General features: G+C 39.7%; 1 protein-coding gene across 4 annotated transcripts in view; it reads right to left on the bottom strand.

The window, feature by feature from the left end:
- Window positions 1-20,207, bottom strand: part of TESK2 (testis associated actin remodelling kinase 2) — a 143,025-nt gene that overhangs the window by 18,748 nt on the left and 104,070 nt on the right. The window lies entirely within an intron of this gene.

Raw genomic sequence — 20,207 nt, 5'->3', positions numbered from 1 at the left:
AAGCATACAAAGTATGGCCAGTATAATGTTTAGCTCATAGGACACGACTCATTCTCCCTACTATCAATATCTTATTTCATCACCCCTTCCCTGGGTTATTCTATTGGCTAACTAGTCTGCTTGTCCCTTTTTTGTATCTTGAATAGACTTAGCCCTCATTCCAATCCATTTTCCATAATACAGCCAAAATACTCCTTCTGAAATGCCAACCTGAAGCTAATCCCCTGTTAAAATTATTCAATGATGCCCTATTACTGTTAGGAAAAAACCCACAACCCTTACTTAACATGGAATATAAAGCCTTTCACTCTTGCTTATAAAGGTCTGACCCCTTCCTACTTGCACATTTGCACACACTGCTGGTACTTTTACCTAGAACACTCCTCCCCCATCCCTATATCAGCCTGACTAATCACTCCCTGTTAAGGATTCAGTTCCATTTCATGGAAGCCAACATGTAGGACTGGGGATAAGAAAGACACTGTGCAAAAGGAACACAAGGATAAAATGAAGAGATTAGTAGTCATTTTTTTTCTTTTTCCTGAATAAGGTATAAGTAGAGAGAAGGGATGAAGCTAAAAAGAAAAGATGGATAGTACAGTATAGTGGTTAAGCCTACATACTACAGAGTTAGGCTCCTTAGGATTGAATCTCACCTCTGACACTAGGTTGGTCATTCAATTTCTTTAATATTCATCTATAAAGTGGAAATAAGAATAGTATCTAATGCTCCCCCAAAAGATTAGTATCTAACCTATAGAATTATGAAGACTCAATTAGTTGAAGTGTAAAAATGCTTAGAACAATGTCAAAGAAAGTTCTCGGTATATGTCAGTTGTTATCTATTGCTGTTATTATTATAAATATATAATTTTTTTAGAAAAGTTCTGGAACATCACAATGAAACAGCTATAGTTAATTTGTCAGATCACAGGAGCACTAAAAATTTATAAGTAAAGTATACTATGATCTGGCATGTGTTGAATTACGTCTCCCCAAAAGATATGCTCAAGTCCTAGCCCCTGGTAACTGTAAATGTGACCTTACTGGGAAATAGAGTCTTTGCAGATGGAAAATCAAATAAAGATGGGATCATACTGAAGTAGGGTAGACCCTTAATCCAATAAGATTGGTATCTTTACAAAAAGAGACACAGACACACAGGGAAAATGTTATGTGTTAAGGGAGGCAGAGATGTGAGTGGCACATCTATAAGCCAAGAAACACCACCAAAAGCTAGGAAGAGACAAGGAAGGATCTTCCCCCAGAGCTTTCAGAGAGAGAACATGGCCCTGCCAACACTTCGATTTTGGACTTCCAACCGTCAGAACTGTAAAATAATCAATTTCTGTTGTTATAAGCCACCCACATTGTGGTGCTTTGTTATGGCAGCCCTAGGAAACTAATACATGCCCCAAACTACATTTTAGAAAGATCATGCTGGTAGCAGGATAGAGGAGGAACTAGCAGAAGGTTTAGAGGCTACTGCAACAGTCCAGAGGAGAGGTGACCAAATTCCCAGCTTAGAGTGCTATTATTATAGGCATGAAAAGGTGGGCTAGAGTTAGAATATGCTGAGACAGAATCTAAAGGGTATAGCAACTGAGTGGTAAATATGAGAACTGAAGGAAAAGAAAGGCCACTCAGAGATTCCAAATTCAGGTGTTCAGAGAAGCAAGAGGGAGAGATCCTACAATCTCATGTGCCATCAGTAAGCCAGAAACACATCAGAAACCAGCATCAATGTCAAATAGCCAAATCAGTGACTTGTCAAACCTCTGTTCTTTGGATAAGCCCTCTACAGATGAGGGCCTTGGGCCCCGACCTAGTTTTCACTGAAGCCCAACAATGCCATTGTGCTAGCCACTGTATGTTTTTTGGTCGGCTCCAAACACAAAGGCTAGCAGACATCCCATCCTGCTGGCTTGGTCTGAAGAAGAAAAGAAAGCTTTGTTACTGCCCTGGGTAATTTCAGGACAGGCATCCCAAGAGCGCCCTGTGGGAGGCTTGTGCTCCAAAGGAGCCCCCTGTTCTCAGCTGGAGGTTCTACAGCCACTATAGGCATATATCCCCGCATCTGCCAAAGCCTGAGTTTGCCACTGTTCAGGTCCACCAGGGCTTGCCTGACTGAAACAGTCAGTAGTAATGAACTGACCCAAAGAGAAAGGGAATTCAAAATGTGTTTCAGTATATTTAAACATTCCACTCTCTCTGCCTTCATATATGCTTATCTACTGCTCAGGATACTCTTCGCCCCCTTCAGAAACCTAGCTCAAGTCTTTTATTTTCTAAAGCATTTCCTAATACCCCATTTTATACTTTGTGCCACTTTAGCCCCCTGTACATATTGCTACTATTGCTGATCACATTGTACTATAACCTTGATGGCAGGGACCAGGTTTTTCTCAACTTTAAGAGCCCAGCGTCCAGTGAACAATAAATTGTTGAATGAACAAATGAATGATTAAATACATTTATATAAATGCAAGCAGGTTTTAAGTTCTCTCTTATTAGAAGCTATCTCCCCCCCCCCCAAAAAAAAAGAAGCTATCCCAATTCAGACATTAATGCAATTTAAGATCAAAAGAGAAGTGTGCTTTTAGAGAATTTTTCTGGTAAGTACCATCCAAAACAAATATTTATTTTTTTAAGATTTTATTTATTTATTCATGAGAGAGAGAGAGAAAGGCAGAGACATAGACAGAGGGAGAAGCAGGCTCCCTGCAGGGAGCCCAGCGTGGGACTCCATCCTGGACTGGACCGGGGATCACCCCCTGAGCCAAAGGCAGATGCTCAACCACAGAGCCACTGAGGTGTCCTCCAAAACAAATACTTTATAATGCCTACTATTGGGGGCACCTGGCTGGCTCGGTTGGTAGGTTGTGTAACTCCTGATCTCACAGTTGTGAGTTCAAACCCCATTTTGGGTGTAGAGATTACTTAAAAATAAAATATTTAAATAATAATAATAATAATTCCTACTTTGTGGCAAATACTATGGTAGCGTTGGAAATAAAATGAAATACAAAACAGTGCATTTGGCCACTCAGTAATATAAAACTCTGAGGATACTTATCATCCTATTAGCAAATTCCTTAAAGTGGTCAAAATCACATGACTTAAAAAATATAACTGAGATGACCTTCTGGAAATTACAGAAGGTATTTCTTTTATCAACAACTTAAAGAAGCCATAAAGATATCTCCCGCTCTTCATTCACACTTTCCATAGATAGATATTTAGTATAAAGCCCATTCACTGCTTAAAGAATATGTTTGCTTAACAAAGCTGAAGTGGCAGGAGTGTTTTTCAATCCCTATCAGCTACTATAAACATCAAAAAGACTGTTTACCCAAAAGATTCAAAATAGTGTGATTACGCTTTCCCCACAGATTTTTAACTGTTTCATTAAACATCTCATAATCAAAAACAAATTTGTTTAAATAAAGTAAATATTAAAAGATAAATATGTAGAATAAATCTTCTCAAAGAAATAACTTAAGAAATACTAAGACTGTTCCCTTTACCCAGTGAAGCTCTATTCACAACCAATGGTTACAGATATGATTTAAGATGAGGCCAGGGTTCCTAACCATTCCATCCAGTCTGCTTTCCTATCCCCAAATCCCTAAGTTCATGATTAAAATCACTTTTCTGTCCAGCCTGCTATCCCATATCTACTATAACCCTGCACTCTGCAGATCCGCATAGGAATCTTTGACATTCACTTGGTGATTGAGCTCAGAGTAAACAAAGCAATCCATTAAGGAAGACAAACACACCCTGCCCCCCAACCAGATCTGAGGAATAGGGGGCTTGACAGTGGACAAAATGAAAATAGAAACCAAAAGAAACTAGTTTGTTTGTTTGTTTGTTTGTTTGTTTCTTTCTTTCTTTCTTTCTTTCTCTTTCTTTCTTTCTTTAAGATTTTATTTATTTATTCATTAGAGACGGGGGGGGGGGGGGGGGGGGCGCGGTGTGCGGAGAGGGTAGAGGGAGAAGCAGGCCCCATGCCCGGAGCCTGATGCGGGGCTCGATGCGGGGCTCGATCCCAGATATCCAGAATCAGGCCCTGGACTGAAGGCGGCGCTAAACCACTGAGCCACCTGGGCTACCCCAGAAACTAAGTTTCTAATTAAGGTGACTTATATCAAAGGAACTGCATCTTCAAATGAACCAATCATTTTTTCTACCGATTCTGCCTATATTAGCACACCACTTGGCCTCTGAATAAGGAATAAATCAAGCAAAAGTTAAAGGAAGCAAACTACAAGCTCAAAGGGTATCTTCTAGTGGCAAATGGTAGGTAGAGGCATAGAAAGGGAGAAAAGGTTCCAATTTGCTATGTGGGAGACAGCTTCCCAGCCCAATAGTCACTCCAAGTGCAGGCAAAAATCTCTTCCAAAGGCTAAGAGTCAAATAGGTAACTAAACACCCTCACATTCTGGGACACTTGGGTAGTTCAGTTGGCTAAGCGTCTCTCTATGGCTCACGTCATGATCCTGAGGTCCTGGAATCAGCCCCGAGTCTGGCTCCCTGCTCAGCTCAGAGTGTGTTTCTCCCTCTCCCTCTGCTCCTCTGCCTACTTGTTCTCTTTCTCTCTCTCAAAAAATCAATAAAATCTAAAATAAATAAATAAATAAATAAAGAATTGTATGTTCTAAGATGTGCTACGATGAAAAGAGGAAAGAAAAAAGGAAAGAGTGCTAACAAAGAGAATCAGAAGCCAACTCATAATCTGGATGTGGGAAGGTCATTAGGAAAAGCTACTCTGGGATGCCTGGGTGGTTCAGTGGTTGAGCGCCTGCCTTTAGCCCAGGGCGTGATCGATCTTGGAGTCCTGGGATTGAGTCCCACATCGGGCTCCCTGCATGGAGCTTCTCCATGAGGAGAAGCTTCTCCCTCCCTCTGCTTATGTCTCTGCCTCTCTCTCTGTGTCTCTCATGTATAAATAAAATCTTTTTTTAAAAAAAAGGAAAAGCTACTTCAATGAAGTGAAAATTTAAACTAAGACTTAAAAATTGATGAGTTAACTAGGTAAAAAGTGGGAGAATCACTTTTCAAATCTTATGTAATTCTCAGTTTCTTTTTACATAAAATAGCAGTAATAATGACTATATCTCAGAAGGTTGTCATAAGGATGAAAAAAGAAAATACATGTAACACTTAACATCCCAGAAATATTAGGTATTTCTTTAACGAGTATGTCTCGTTTATAAACAGACATATTTTATAAGCAGAAAAAAGTTTTTTGGGGGTGCCTGGGTGGCACCTTGTTTATAAGCAGACTGATTTTATAAGCAGAAGAAAGTTTTTTGGGGGGCACCTGGGTGGCACAGTTAGATTGAGCATCTGGTTGATTTTGGCTCAGGTCACGATCTCAGGGTCCTGGGATCAAGTCCTGCATTGAGCTCCATGCTCAGCATGGAGTCTGCTTGAGGATTCTCTCCCTTTGCCCCTCCCCCTGCTTGCTCTCTCTCTCTAGCTCTCTCTCTCCCCCTAATAAATAAATCTTAAAAAAAAAAAAGTTGTGTTTGTTTTTAAAGTGTCCCTGGTACTGCCAACTGCAATAAATTATTGGTTTAAAAAAATGAAATATTTTCTTATCCAAAACTTTAATTGACTTAGCAGGTAAGTAGTATATCTATTGTTTTATTTCTATTTCCAAAAGTCCAGTGCCCAGTTCTGTTCCTTTGGGGCATACCAGAAATACATGTTTGACTGACTAGCTAATCTGGATGGAAAATAAGTTGTTGAGCAAATTAGTGACAGAGTCAAAGGATGATGATGCAAGAGGTGTTATAATTAAACAATGCAAAAGCCATTTAGAAATTATTCCATTCATGAGGCAAGAGTTCTAGCCATTCCTACAGGCTCTAAAATACATTTTTAAACGTATTTTTAAAAGAAAATTTACCTCCACTTTGCTTTTTAGATGGTATAAAATGTGTTTCTTTTTCCCCCCATCCAATCATTCAGTCAATATCTATAAAGTGCTTTCTAACTACAAAGTACTGCTGGGAGATCATGAATATACAGATGAGTAAAATACTATCCCTATATTAACCAGCAACTAATTGGTTTTATAAGGTACTTTCATAGTTACCTCATTTGAACCTTGCAACATCCTGAAACATTGCTATCCTTTAAAAAATTTTTTTATATATGAGGAAATCAAGCCTAGAGAATTTAAATAATTTGCCTGTAGTTATTCAACTGTTAATGGTAGAGCCTGTATTTTAACCCAAGCCTTTTGACCCCAAACCCTGGGTTCCTTCTACTCTGGAAGCTTACATTAATATAGGGAAACCAGGGCAGCCCCGCTGGTTCAGCGGTTTAGTGCCGCCTTCAGCCCAGGGCATGATCCTGGAGACCCAGGATCAAGTCCCACGTTGGGTTCCCTGCATGGAATGGAGCCTGGTTCTCCCTCTGCCTGTGTCTCTGCCTCTCTCTCTCTATGAATAATAATTCATAATTATTATTATTAATAAATAAATAAAATCTTTTAAAAATATAGGGAAACCAAAGCAAAAATAACTTTAATACATGGCATAATATGTAATAAGAGAGGTACAAAAAGAAAAAAAAAAGAAAACCCAACTACATATGAGAAGATCACTATGGAAGGAAACACTATGACCAAATCTGGCAAGGAGGGGAAAGCAAACAATGGCAAAGAAAGAATCAGGAAAAGTTTTAGGGAGAAATGAGTGGACTTTGAGCAAAGTCTTGAAGGGAAAGATGATTTCTATAGGATAAAGAGAAAGAGTACATCCCAGGATGAAAAAATATTAATAAGGAGGCAAAAAATGTAGACTACATTTAGTAAACACATAAAAATCAGTTTGTCTGAATGAGAGAGTACTTGCTAAAGACTTAGAAAAAAGGTATGATGCTAAAGGCACAGAGGACTAGGATACCGAGCTAAGAGTTTATCCCGAATTCCATATTTTAACCCTCACTGTGCACAGGATAACCTATGCACTTCATGATTTTTTTAAAGATTTTATTTATTTATCCATGAGAGACACAGAGAAAGAGACAGAGACATAGATAGGGAGAAGCAGGCTTCTCACAGGGAGGCTGATATGGGACTCAAACCCCAGATCCGGGATCACACCCTGAGCCAAAGGCAGACACTCAACTGCTAAGCCACTCAGGTGTCCTTGCACCCTATAAATTAATAAAGTTTTTAAATATAGATGCCTGGGCTTCTCCCAAGACTTTAATTCAGTGGGTCTTGTGTGAGGTCCTGGTATCTGCACTTTCTCAAAAGCCCCTAAGCAATTCTGGTAAGCAATTAAACTTATAAAACAACACTGTAATCAATGAAGAAATCACTGAAGGTTTTGAGCCAGAAAATGCCACTGATTATTCATTTATTCATTCAATCAACAAATATGATAAGCAGCTATCATTTGTCAGGCAGTACGTATGCTAGGAACCAACTGATACCAATGTAAAAAAAAATGGTCCTTGCCCTTAAAAATTTATAATCTATATACACAAGCAGTGAATAAAAATCAATGATAAATGCTATTGTAATATGGAAGTATACAGGAGGGGTACCCAACCTTAGGAGATCAGAAAAGGCTTCCAAGAGAAAATAAGTTAAGTAGGAGTGGGCAAGGCCAATGGGAAATAGAGAGGTTGTGTTCTAGGTAGAGAGAAGAGCTGGTACATAGGCCCAGAAGTGGAAAGGGTCATGTGCCATTTATGGAACTGAAAAAGTTCAGTATAACTGGTACACAATTAAGACAGCAAAAAGGTCACAGAAGTGAGCAGTGAAGCTACACAGATAAGCAGTAGTAGAATCAGGTGTTTTAACTTGACCCTCAGGGCAATGAGGAGACATGGAAGGGTTTATGCAGAGAGAAACAAAATTAGATTTGTATTAAACACTGTGCTTATGTCCACCAACAGATGAATGGTATATATTCACAATGGATATTTTCTATTCTTAAAAAGGAAGGAAGGAAATCTTGTCACATGTTACCACATGGATAAACCTTTCAGATATTATCATGAGTGAAATAAGCCTGTCACAAAAAGACAAATGCTGTATGATTCCACTTCTATAAGGTACCTGAAGCAGTCAAAATAATAGAAACAGAAAGTAGAAGATGAAAAAGAGCTGGAAGGGATGCCTGGGTGGCTCAGCAGTTGAGAACCTGCCTTCGGCCCAGGTCGTAATCCCAGGGTCCCAGGATCGAGTCCCACATAGGGCTCCCTGCATGGAGCCTGCTTCTCCCTCTGCCTGTGTCTCTGCCTCTCTCTCTCTCTCTCCCTCTCTCTATCTCTCTTAAAATCTTAATATTTTATTTATTTATTCATGAGATACAAAGAGAGAGAGAGCACAAACAAGGGGAGGAACAGAGAGAGAAGCGGACTTCTCACTGAGCAGGGAGCCTTAGGTGGGGCTCGCTCCCAGGATCCCGAAATCATGACCTGAGCTGAAGGCAGGTAATTAATCAACTGAGCCACTCGGGTGCCCACCGTTAGACAATTGTTCTGCCACCTTCATAGACTAGCTTTTCATTTTTGAAGTTGATCTAAATTGGCCCTTAACACAAAGCAACTGCTTAGTAATTATTTGTTGAATAGAAAATAAACATAAGCCATTTCTTTAGGAAAGCGAAATATGCTAAAATGGGCATGTTCAAGAAAGAAATGCTTATGATTCACTTTGGAAATCATTGATCTAAGAATTTTCTATATAAGCAAATAATGATAACAAGAAAAGACCAACATAAAGAACAAGTAAACACAGAAAGTACAGACAGTGATGATGTTTCTGGTGTAGGAATGCTGAAATGTCCTTGAGTAGCAGGAATGTAGGAGAGCTATACCATCCTTCCTCGGTCCTTCCAGTCTTGCTACAGGATCCAAACTACTTTAGAACAGCACTCAAGGGCCTACACAGACCCAATTCCTGTGAATGATACCACTTATCAAGTTAAGAAAAGCACACTTGTCAAAACTTCTGTTACAAACTGGTTTAGGGGAAACTCAAAAAGAACTTTATAAATTCAATTGCCACACTAGTCTCACAGTCATAGAGAGGATTAGGAGAAAGATTAGTGAGAAATCCCTTAAGCATTTTTTAAATCCTCTTGCTGTCCTATCATTACCAACACTGAGAAAAGATGCATCAAATGGATGGCCAAAACCACCTTGAAAGAGGCAAATGTCTTTGTGGCAAACAGATTAACTGCTGTTAAGTTCAACTGTGGGAAGCAGTATTCATTCATTCATTCATTCATTCATACATTTATCTGCTCACTCAACTAGTATTTATTGCATGCCTTTATATGCCTGTTGAAGACTGAGTAGTGAAAAAAATAATGAAGCCCAAGGAGCTTAAAGTCTAGTAAACATAGGATAAAATAGGAAAAAAGAAAGACAGACAACTTAGTGATTTTTTCACTATCATTACTCAGGAAGTAATACAGCAGTTGCTGAAAGATGCCTCCTTCCAAACCAGGGAGATGTTTTCTAAAGAAGACGCTGATAAACAGGATCTGAACAAGTAAGGTATCACTCAGGGTATTCCTTGGAATCCCCATGCTCTATGAAGTTATCACCACCTGTATGTCCAATAAATATTTCAAACTCAACCTGCTAAAACTGACCTCTCAATCCCCTCCCATCTTGTACATCCTATAATCTTCCCCAGCTCCATTAATATCAACTGTACCCTTCAGGTGTTCTGACCAAAAACCTCAGAGTTATCCTTGACTCCTTTTATCTTCTCATATCCCATACCTAATGCTTCAGGAAAGCCTAGTTTACCCTCAAAATAGATCCAGAATCACCAGCAGCACTCTGGTCCAAGTTACCACCATCTCTCACCCTTTCTGCATAGTCCTTATTTACTGAACAGACTTTACTGCAATCATCTCTACTAGTCTTTCTGCTTTCACCCTTGTCTTCTTTTTCAGTTTATTCACTTTACCCTCACAGTAGTTATCTTTTTAAAAGACAAGTTACATCATATCACAGCTCTAACCAAAAGCTCCCAAGGATTTCACAATTCAGCCTGAGTAAAAGCTGAAGCTCTTACAATAATCTACAAGACTGTGTGATCTGGCCCGCATTTCCACTCTCACCTCCATCTACTGTCCTTTACTCGCTCCACTGCAGCCACGTCACCCTCCTTGGAGTTCTTTGACAATACCAGGCACATTCTGCCTCCATGTCTTTGAATTGCTGTTCCCACTTCCTAGAACATTCTTTCCCCAGATATTCATGCAGCTAGTTCCCTTACCTCCTTAATTTTTGCTTCTTCTGTGAGACCTTCCCTGTCCACTGCAAACCCCATGGCACTTAAACCACATATATTACAATTTGTTTCCTGTATAGTCTAACTCTCCTACCTACCCCCCTGCTTATCACAATGTAAGTTCCAGAGGGCAGAGATTATTATTTGTTCATTATCATATTCCCAGTGCCTGGAATGGTGCTAAATACGTAGTAGAAGCACAATAAATATTTTCTGAATGAGTAAATGAGCCAGAAGCAAGCTAGCAAGTCAGGGAGGAAACTGCTTTAAGAATAAAGTAAACTAGGGATCCCTGGGTGGCTCAGCGGTTTAGTGCCTGCCTTCAGCCCAGAGCATGATCTTGGAGTTCTGGGATTGAGTCCCACATCAGGCTCCCTGCATGGAGCCTGCTTCTACCTCTGCCTGTGTCTCTGCCTCTCTCTCTCTCTCTCTCTCTCTCTCTCTCTCATGAATAAATAAATAAAATCTTTAAAAAAAAAGAATAAAGTAAACTAAATAAACTATTCTATTATTTGTGGGTTAGACTGCCAACCTCAAATTCTTGTTTCTCAAATGTCATAGGGAGTTACTAAAAATAAGGGCAGAAAATATGTGCCACAATTTATTTAGAGATTTTTTTATTACTAAATGGCCAAACCAAAAAATTATAGCTACCCTTTTTAAAAAGATGCCACGAGGTATTTATAGGAATTTTTTTAATCTATTTTTACAAGTATAAATGAAATAAACTTTTAATTGTGAAACAACTGGAGATGTGACATTTTACACATTTCACACAGAGTGATTCGCTCTAACCTTGAGCTCTTTCCACTGGGGCTAATTCAGCCTTCTGAGAGCTGAGTCTACACTAAACAACTAACTACAAACAGCCTAAACATATACGATGGGCCCAGCCACACAAAGCATTATCACTGGCCTTATTTAGGAGACTGAGCTCCATTAGAGAGCCTGGGATTTGACATCACTTGGAAAGTGGGAGGAAGAAGAGAAATAAGGGCATCCCAGTTTCTGGAAGGCACATTTAAGGCCAGTATGTGTAGAAAAGAGCAGAAAGACCTGCCTAACTAAAGGGGGGGGGGGGGGGAATGTGTATTCTGAAATCAAATAGAGTCTAGACTGCTAAATAGAAGTTTTAAAGAATTTTTTAAGAGTTATTTATTTTTGAGAGAGAGAGAGAGAGAGAAATATGTACAGGGGAAATGAGGTAGGGCAGAGGGAGAGAGAAATTCAAGCAGACTCCTCACTGAGCACAGGGCCTCACGTGGGGCTCGATCTCACAATCCCGAGATCACCACCTGAGTGAAACCAAGAGTCAGATGCTCAACCATCTGTGTCACCCAGGAGCCCCTAAACAGAAGTTTTTAAACAGAAGCATCACATTATCAAAGTATGCCTAATGGATTATTTGAGTAATCATATATCAAACTAAAGCAAAGAAAGATTAGAGATAGGAAAACCAGCCAAAGCCTTTGTAGGAATCAAGGCACGGAATAACATGCAGAGAAAGAAGAATAAGAAAGATATCACAAAGCAAATAATAGGATTGGGAAATGATTAAATTCAAGAGATGAGAAAATATAAAAACCAATTCTGTAGTTTTTATTTGGAGGAATAAGTATTCTAACAATAAAAAATGGTAAGATTGAGGGACACCTGTGTGGCTCAGCGGTTAGGTATCTGCCTTCAGGTCAGGTCGTGATCCTGGAGTCCTGGGATCAAGTCCCACATGGGGCTTCCTGCATGGAGCCTGCTTCTCTTCCCTCTGCCTATGTCTCTGTCTGTCTGTCTGTCTCTCTCTCCCGCCTGCCCGCCATGTCTCTCATGAATAAATAAAATCTTAAAAAAAAAAAAAAAAAAAGAAAATGGTAAGATTGAAAAGAGTGATCTAACTGAGCTATGTTATATTTGAAATATTAGTAAAGGGATGCCTGGGTGGCTCAGCAGTTGAGCATTTGCCTTTGGCTCAGGGCATGATCCTGTAGTCCCGGTATCGAGCCCCACATTGAACTCCCTGCACAGAGTCTACTTCTTCCTCTGCCTGTGTCTCTGCCTCTGTGTCTCTCATGAATAAATAAATAAAATCTTTTTTTTTAATGAAATATTAGGGACACCAGGGTGGCTCAGTTGTTGAGCATCTGCCTTTGGCTCAGGGCATGATCCTGGAGTCCCAGAATCGAGTCCCACATTGGGCTTCTTGCCTATATGTCTCTGCCTCTCTCTGTGTGTCTCTCATGAATAAATAAATAAATAAAATCTTTAAAAAATAAAAAAATAATAAAATTAATTAAAAATAAAATATTAGTAAAATAATTGAGTGGAAAACGAGATGACAGAAAAAACGAATATGAACTATAATGAGTAATAACTATAAATATATATGGAGATCTAAGAGTTAATTAACAGTATGGAGTAATGGCTGGATTTTTTAAGATTTTATTTATTGATTCATGAGAGACACAGAGAGAGAAAGAGAGGCAGAGACACAGGCAGAGGGAGGAGCAGGGAGCCCGATGTGGGACTCAATCCCAGGTCTTCAGGATCACGCCCGGGCTGAAGGCAGCGCTAAACCGCTGAGGCACCTGAGATGCCCCATGGTTATTTAAAAATAGCTTTTATTTTTTTTTTTATTTTTAAATAGCTTTTAAAGAAGGACATAGTAAGAAATTTCTTACTACCCCAGTCACTAAACACTGAGTTCATGAAAGACATTGCAGTGGAATAAAATGGTCAGTGAGATGTAGAGTCTAATAATTCCCCTCCCTGTGAATCAGAACTGACCAAGAGAATGCAGCATAAGTGACATTCTGGAACTTCCAAGGTAGGTCCTAAGAAGTTTTTCAGTTTCCACTTACGTGGCCTGTACCTCTCACTAGTCACCATATATAAAGTCTAACTATCTTGAGATCACCAAGCTGTGGGAAGCTCAGGAGAGCTCAAGGTATATGGAGATGACCTAGTGAAAGAGATACCATGTAGTGTAAGACAGGGGCCAAGCCACCTTCATTCACCATAGCACCAGATATGTGAATGAAGCCGCCATCCTGGAAGTGGGTCCTTCTAGCTGATACACGTGGACCAGACACCCAGCAGAGCCCTTTCAAAGTCCCGACCTACAAAAATCACAAGCAAAATAAAATGGTTGTTTTAAATCACTAAGTTTTAGGGTAGTTTGTTATACATCAATAACTAGGGGAATAGGCTTCTTTTCCATTCTGATAAGCCCAGAGCCTAGCAGAACCACTCAAAGTGGTATGTGTAAATGGAATTTCTTTCTTCCCTTGCAGATGTTAATTCACATCTTGTCATTTCTCCTACATTCACCACTCCTTTAGAAGTCCTGAGTCAATAGGGCAATCATTCATTGTTGCTACATCTAGAGTGTCCTCTTAACTAGCATCTGGTAGAAATAGCTTCCCCAAAGTCACCCCATGCTTGAAAGATAGGTATGGCTATGCTGCAAAAGTTAACCCAAGGCAGGCACCAGACAATACCGCATCTGGCTGGGTAAATAAGGCCATGAATACTCTGTACTGGGCCACACAGAACAAAAAAAAGAAGCAGGCACAACTAATAGCAATATCACAGGACACCAAGAAACTGGAATCGGGGTCTGGCTGCACATTTTTATAAATAATGCATGAGTTTGGTCACTGAACCGACAGAGTTTCCTTTCATTATAAACTCTCTGATTATATAAGGCTTCTTATAAGTCTGACAAAAAACAACTCAGAAACAATGCATGTGAACCCACATAGACAAAGAATTTCCAAAGTATTCTTTAAAAAAGAAAGAAGGTGTATAGTAGGGGTAGAAATGGTGAGTGAGAAGAGGATGAGGGCTATGTGAATAAAAAGTTCTTTTCAGCCACCTGCAGGACTGATCCACTCCCTCATGAGTTAAGAGCTCCAAAAGTGTCTTTTAGTACCAAGTATCTGGCTGATTGAAGTTACTTTGCTATAAAGAGAATGAATACCGTCACAGGCCAAGTAATTGCTGTGTCTGTAGCTGAGTGGTTCTTACTGGAACGGTAAGAAAAGCATAGTTTCTGCATGGTAGAAAAGGCAAGAGAGACTCCAAAACCTCTGCCAAGTAATTCTTTTGCTGACTCTTTTGAGCACAGAATATTGTCACTTGAGATTCCTACCTAACCTTACACCCCACTCATTCCCCAAACGTCCAATTTTCTAGGCACCAAAAGGTTCTGCACAAAGAGGTTCCCTGAACTATTTGATTATATGAGGATATTTCCCTCTTTGTGCCTTTCTTAACAAGCTTAAAAAGGAGACATTAGGAGATGATGCATAATCTGTGTCAAAGCATCTCTCTCTTTGTCTACTATCTTTGGCAATGGCCCACACTTCCATCTTGGATATGGAAGAGAAAATGTATATAGCATGTAAGTTGGTGGCAGCTACTTTTTGAGTAGAATGACAACCACCTTAGGATGAAGTTGACAACGTAAAGACAGAGCAAAGAGATAGAAAGACATAGGGTCTCTAGATAACATCTATTTAGCTGCTGATAAATTGCAACCAAACACATTCTAATCTATCCAATAACCAGAAAATATCTCTTCCAAGTAAACCAAAATATAAAAATAGAGTCCAACTCTACAAATACTACACATGCTATACATTCAAGAACCTGTGGGGGAATATACATAAGCCCTTAGCACTATGGGAAATATATAAGGGAATTAAGGACAGTATGTTAAAATAGAAAGGGTTTGGCTTTGAAGTCAAAGGAATCTGGACCCAAATTCTACTTTGGAAACTCAATTTCTCTAAGCCTACTTTTCTCACCTATAAAATGGAGAAAATATCATTACAGAATTGTGAGAATTATAGCTAATATATAAAGCACCAAGGGGATCCCTGGGTGGCGCAGCGGTTTGGCGCCTGCCTTTGGCCCGGGGCGCGATCCTGGAGACCCGGGATTGAGTCCCACGTCGGGCTCCTGGTGCATGGAGCCTGCTTCTCCCTCTGCCTGTGTCTCTGCCTCTCTCTCTCTGTGACTATCATAAATAAATAAAAATAAATCTTTAAAAAAAAGATTAACATTAAAAAATAAATAAAATAAAAAATAAAGCATCAAGCATGGCACTTAGCCCCCAGTAGTGTTTAATAACTAACTGATAGCTGCTATGATTTTTGTAATGGGAAAAACTCTTTGCCCTCAAGTAGGGTAGAAAAGACAAATTATGATCTGGCAATTGAGATATTTATAGGATAGGAGAGATTGCAACAGTGGTTCCAATTCTTTACCCCTTATGCAATTCATGCCCTTTGACATAGAACTTTGCAGTATGTTCCCAATGTGAACTCAGGTGTGTGACTTGTTTTGTCCAATGGGAATGTTGGCCAAGCAAACTTGAATATAAGAAGAATCATGAAAAGCACTTGTGCAAATGGCTGGCATACTCTTGCTGTTCTGGTATCATCACATCCAGGCTGGTCTGCTGGTCCCAAAGGAAGGATGAGAAGCAACTGAAAGCAGTCCCAGCAAATCCCAACCTAGACAGACTACCAGTTGACCTGCCAGATGCATGAATGAGCCCAAATGAGACTAGCAGAACTGTCCAATTGTGCTCAGTTCAGCTCAGCCCTACAGATGCACAAGGAGTAAATGTTTATTGTTGTATGCTTTTGAGGTTTTGTGGTTGGGTATTACGTAGCAATAGCTAACTAATACATAGAGTTATATTTTCTTTCTTTAAAAAACTGAAGAGGGCAGCCCTGGTGGCTCAGTGGTTTAGTGCTGCCTTTGGCCCAGGGTGTGATCCTGGAGATCCGGGATCGAGTCCCACATCAGGCTCCGTGATGGAGCCTGCTTCTCCCTCTGCCTGTGTCTCTGCCTCTCTCTCTGTGTGTGTCTTATGAATACATAAATAAAATATTTAAAAATAAATAAATAAAAATAAAAAACTGAAGATTTAAAAGAAAAACAAAACAGAAGATTTCCTTAATACTCATGACCAAATGGAAGACATTACAGTTTCCTGAGTCAAAGACATACTTCTAGAGCATTCCTATTGGCTACAATGTGGATTTTTAAATTTAACTCATTAAACTTAAAAGGCTTTGTTTGATCTTTTTATCAAACTGTTTTTTCTTTAACAACTCATTTGCTTAAAAACTCAGAAATCTAGGGCAGCCCGGGTGGCTCAGTGGTTTAGCGCCGCCTTCAGCCCAGGGCGTGATCCTGGAGACCCGGGATGGAGTCCCATGTCAGGCTCCCTGCATGGAGACTGTTTCTCCCTCTGTGTCTCTGCCTCTCTCTCTCTCTGTCTCTCATGAATAAATAAATAAAATCTTAAAAAAATAAAAAAACTCAGAAATCTATACTTAACTACAGATGAAACTATCTATAGTAGTTAGTAGTACCTAACTGTATAACTGTTCCAAATTCAATTAATGTCTACAATTTTATTCTTTTTTTTAAAGATTTTATTTGTTTATTTGAGAGAGATGGAGCACAAGCAGGGGGAGGGCAGAGGGAGAAGCAGTCTTTTCCACTGAGCAGGGAGCCCGACCTGAGCTAAAGGCAGATGCTTTACTGACTGGGCCATCTAGGCGCCCCAATGTCTGCTTTTAAAGAAGACACACAGAAATGGTTCAAGCCTAGGAAAGTCCAGATCACTACTGTAAAGGAGACATATTCTTCCTAATAATATCAATACTTTATAGGCACTAACAAGAGCTATGTTTGTTTACTGTCATTATTGACAAATTATTTTAAGAGAAATAAGGAGTGATGCTCACATTATTATAAAAAACAGCCATTCCAGCAGTCAAGAAAAATTTACTAAATGTCATCTAAGTTCACAGTACTGTGCTAGATGTTATTAGTAATTCATTTTTATAATCCTTAGTGAAAACCAAAGGCTGTGCTGCCAAGTCAAACTGCAGGATAAATGTAGGATTCCCCAGAGATCTATGCCATGATGGCCTTTGCTGATTCCCTTCTGAAAATAACCAAGAGCCTATTTGGGTTGCATGATCATCAGCCAATTATCACCATAATAAAAACTATTTATATTATAAGCTATGCCAATATCTCATCAGTGATACTGGAAATACATACTCTTTCACAAAGCAGGCACTACATGTTATATATGGCTATGAATAAACTAACAAAAAATATTATTTAAGTGCAACATGGCCGAAAGAATGCTGCTTTTCTGCCATTTCCATTACACCCCACTTCCGAATTTGCAACATGATCACGGATTTTATCTTTTTTTATTTTTTTAAATATTTTATTTATTTATTCATGAGACAGAGAGAGAGAGAGAGAGAGAGAGGTAGAGACACAGGCAGAGGGAGAAGCAGGCTCCATGCAGGGAGCCTGATGTGGGACTCGATCCCGGGTCTCCAGGATCAGGCATTGGGCGGAAGGTGGCACTAAACCGCTGAGCCACCCGGGCTGCCCTGATCACAGATTTTAAAGCATGTTCTTCTTTGTCAGCAAAACCAACATACAAGCAAGCCCTTCCAGTAAACTCACATTACAGAGAACAATGATATAAACAGGAAGTACAACAAATACTTTAATGATTTTTAGTGGCAGAGCTCTGGCAGATAGAAGGCTTGAGAGGAGAGAGTTTTCTCTCTCTTTTTTTTTTTTTTTTTTAAAGATTTATTTATTCATGAGAGACAAACAGAGAGGCAGAGACACAGGCAGAGGGGGAAGCAGGCTCCCTGTGGGGACCCTGATGCAGGACTCAACCCCAGGACCCTAGCCTCACGACCTGACAAAGGCAGATGCTCAACCACTGAGCCACCCAGGTGCCCCGAGAGTTTTGTCTTTGAAAAATCTATATACTCACTTCTGAGAAAAGAAATACACAGAATATGTTTTTTGATCTGGAATCCTGGTAATGGGTGTGTTCATTTGTAAAAATTTAGTGAGCCGTACATATTTCATATGTGTGCTTTTTCTGTTATGTCATACTTCAATAAAAAGTTTAAAAAATTTTTAATAACATTAACAGCAGTACCTGAACAAGAGTATTAAGTACCAAATGAAAAAGATTGAGAATTCAAGGAGTTCAGAAGGACCAGTCAATGTTAAAAATAAAGCTGTATGGGACGCCTGGATGGCTCAGTGGTTAAGCATCTGCTTTCAGCTCAGAGCATGATCCTGGGGTCCAGGATCAAGTTCCGCATCAGGCTCCTTGAGGAGAGGCTGTCTCTCCCTCTGCCTATGTCTCTGCCGTTCTCTCTGTGTTGCTCATGAATGAATAAATAAAATCTTTTTTTTTTAAAGCTGTAATAGTTAAAACATATTAACCAGTTACTATATGCCAGGCACTGTGCTAAATAAGCATTTTACATTTCCTCTTCACAAAATCCCTGAGAGGTCATCATTTTATCAGCAAGATCTGCCACAGTTACTTACTCCCTCCTCCTTGAAACTCCTTCTTTTCCATTCTAGGCCAAAATACTCTCGTTTTCTTCCTAACTTACTAGCTATTCCCTCTCAAAATGCCCTTCTCAGATTTTTAAAATTGAAATACTCTAGGGCTCAGACACTGGTCTTCTCTAACTAGACTCCCTGGGGCAGATATTTTATTATTATTCCCATTTTACAGATGACAATACTGAGACAGAAATTCAAACCTTGGCAATCAAGACATCAAGGCCCATGCTCTTTACCACCTCATTATTCTGCCTTCCTTGGCCTTCCATATAAGATAGGATGCCTTCCTTCATCAGATATTAAGGACTAATACCAGGCACCAAGCCAGAGGAAACCAATACTAACAAATTCTGTTAAACAATTTTCCTTCCAGGGCACCTGGGTGGCTCAGTGGTTGTCCCAGGGTCCTGGGATCAAGTTCTGCTTCTGCATCAGGCTTCCCGAGGAAGCCTGCTTCTCCCTCTGCCTATGTGTCTGCCTCTCTCTCTCTGCATCTTTCCTGAATTAAAAAAAAAAACAAAATCTTCGTTTAAAAAAATTTACCTTCCCAAGTTTCTTCACTTTGTATTTTGGTACTTACTTCCCAAGGAGGATTATGAATACATCTTAGAACATAGATTCTCAAATCTAGATGCTCACCTGAATAATTTGAGGAGCTTTTAAGAATATATATGGGTCTTGGGATCCCTGGGTGGCGCAGTGGTTTAGCTCCTGCCTTTGGCCCAGGGCGCGATCCTGGAGACCCAGGATCGAATCCCACGTCGGGCTCCCGGTGCATGGAGCCTGCTTCTCCCTCTGCCTGTGTCTCTGCCTCTCTCTCTCTCTCTCTCTCTCTCTCTCTCTCTCTCTGTGACTATCATAAATAAATAAAAATTAAAAAAAAAAAAAAGAATATATATGGGTCTTATGAAGACCTACTAAACCTAGAAGATTCCAGGAACTTGTGTTTCTAAGAAGTATCCAAGCAAATTCTGAAGCTAATAGCTCAGTACCTGAATTTAGGAAGCCTTTGTTCTAGAGAGGATTCTCTGATCCTCAGAGGCTAAATAGTGACTCTCACATATTAACTGCCTAGAAGAGGCTGAAAATGAAATGAGATTGGAAAGGTAAACTGATTCCAAGGAGTAATAAGACCAATCAGGACAATAGAACAGTGAGTGGAATTCTAGATCAGGACAGCAAATGTTTATGGGTAGTCTGGGAATTTGTTGCCATGAGTCTGCAGCCAAGTGACGCCATCCCTTAGGTTAGGAAGGGGTCATTCAGGCAGCAAGAGTCAATATAATATTTGGGCACTCATAATCTCAGAGTACTCATGAAGTATTATAAAGGACTCCAAGAGTATTTAGAGATAATGGCCATTGTCCCCAGATAAGAGAATAAAGTATCGTTAACACTGCCATTTTTGCATAAATGTAAATGCATACACATTTTGCTAACATACACAAGTAACAATTACTATGGAACCAAAAATGCTGATACTAAGGCAAAGAAGCCACTTCAA

Source organism: Vulpes vulpes, chromosome 10 (genome assembly GCF_048418805.1).
Source record: "Vulpes vulpes isolate BD-2025 chromosome 10, VulVul3, whole genome shotgun sequence".
In the NCBI taxonomy this organism is placed as follows: domain Eukaryota; kingdom Metazoa; phylum Chordata; class Mammalia; order Carnivora; family Canidae; genus Vulpes; species Vulpes vulpes.
The sequence above is the reverse complement of the archived record's forward strand: the minus strand, read 5'-3'. Positions and strand labels throughout refer to the sequence as shown.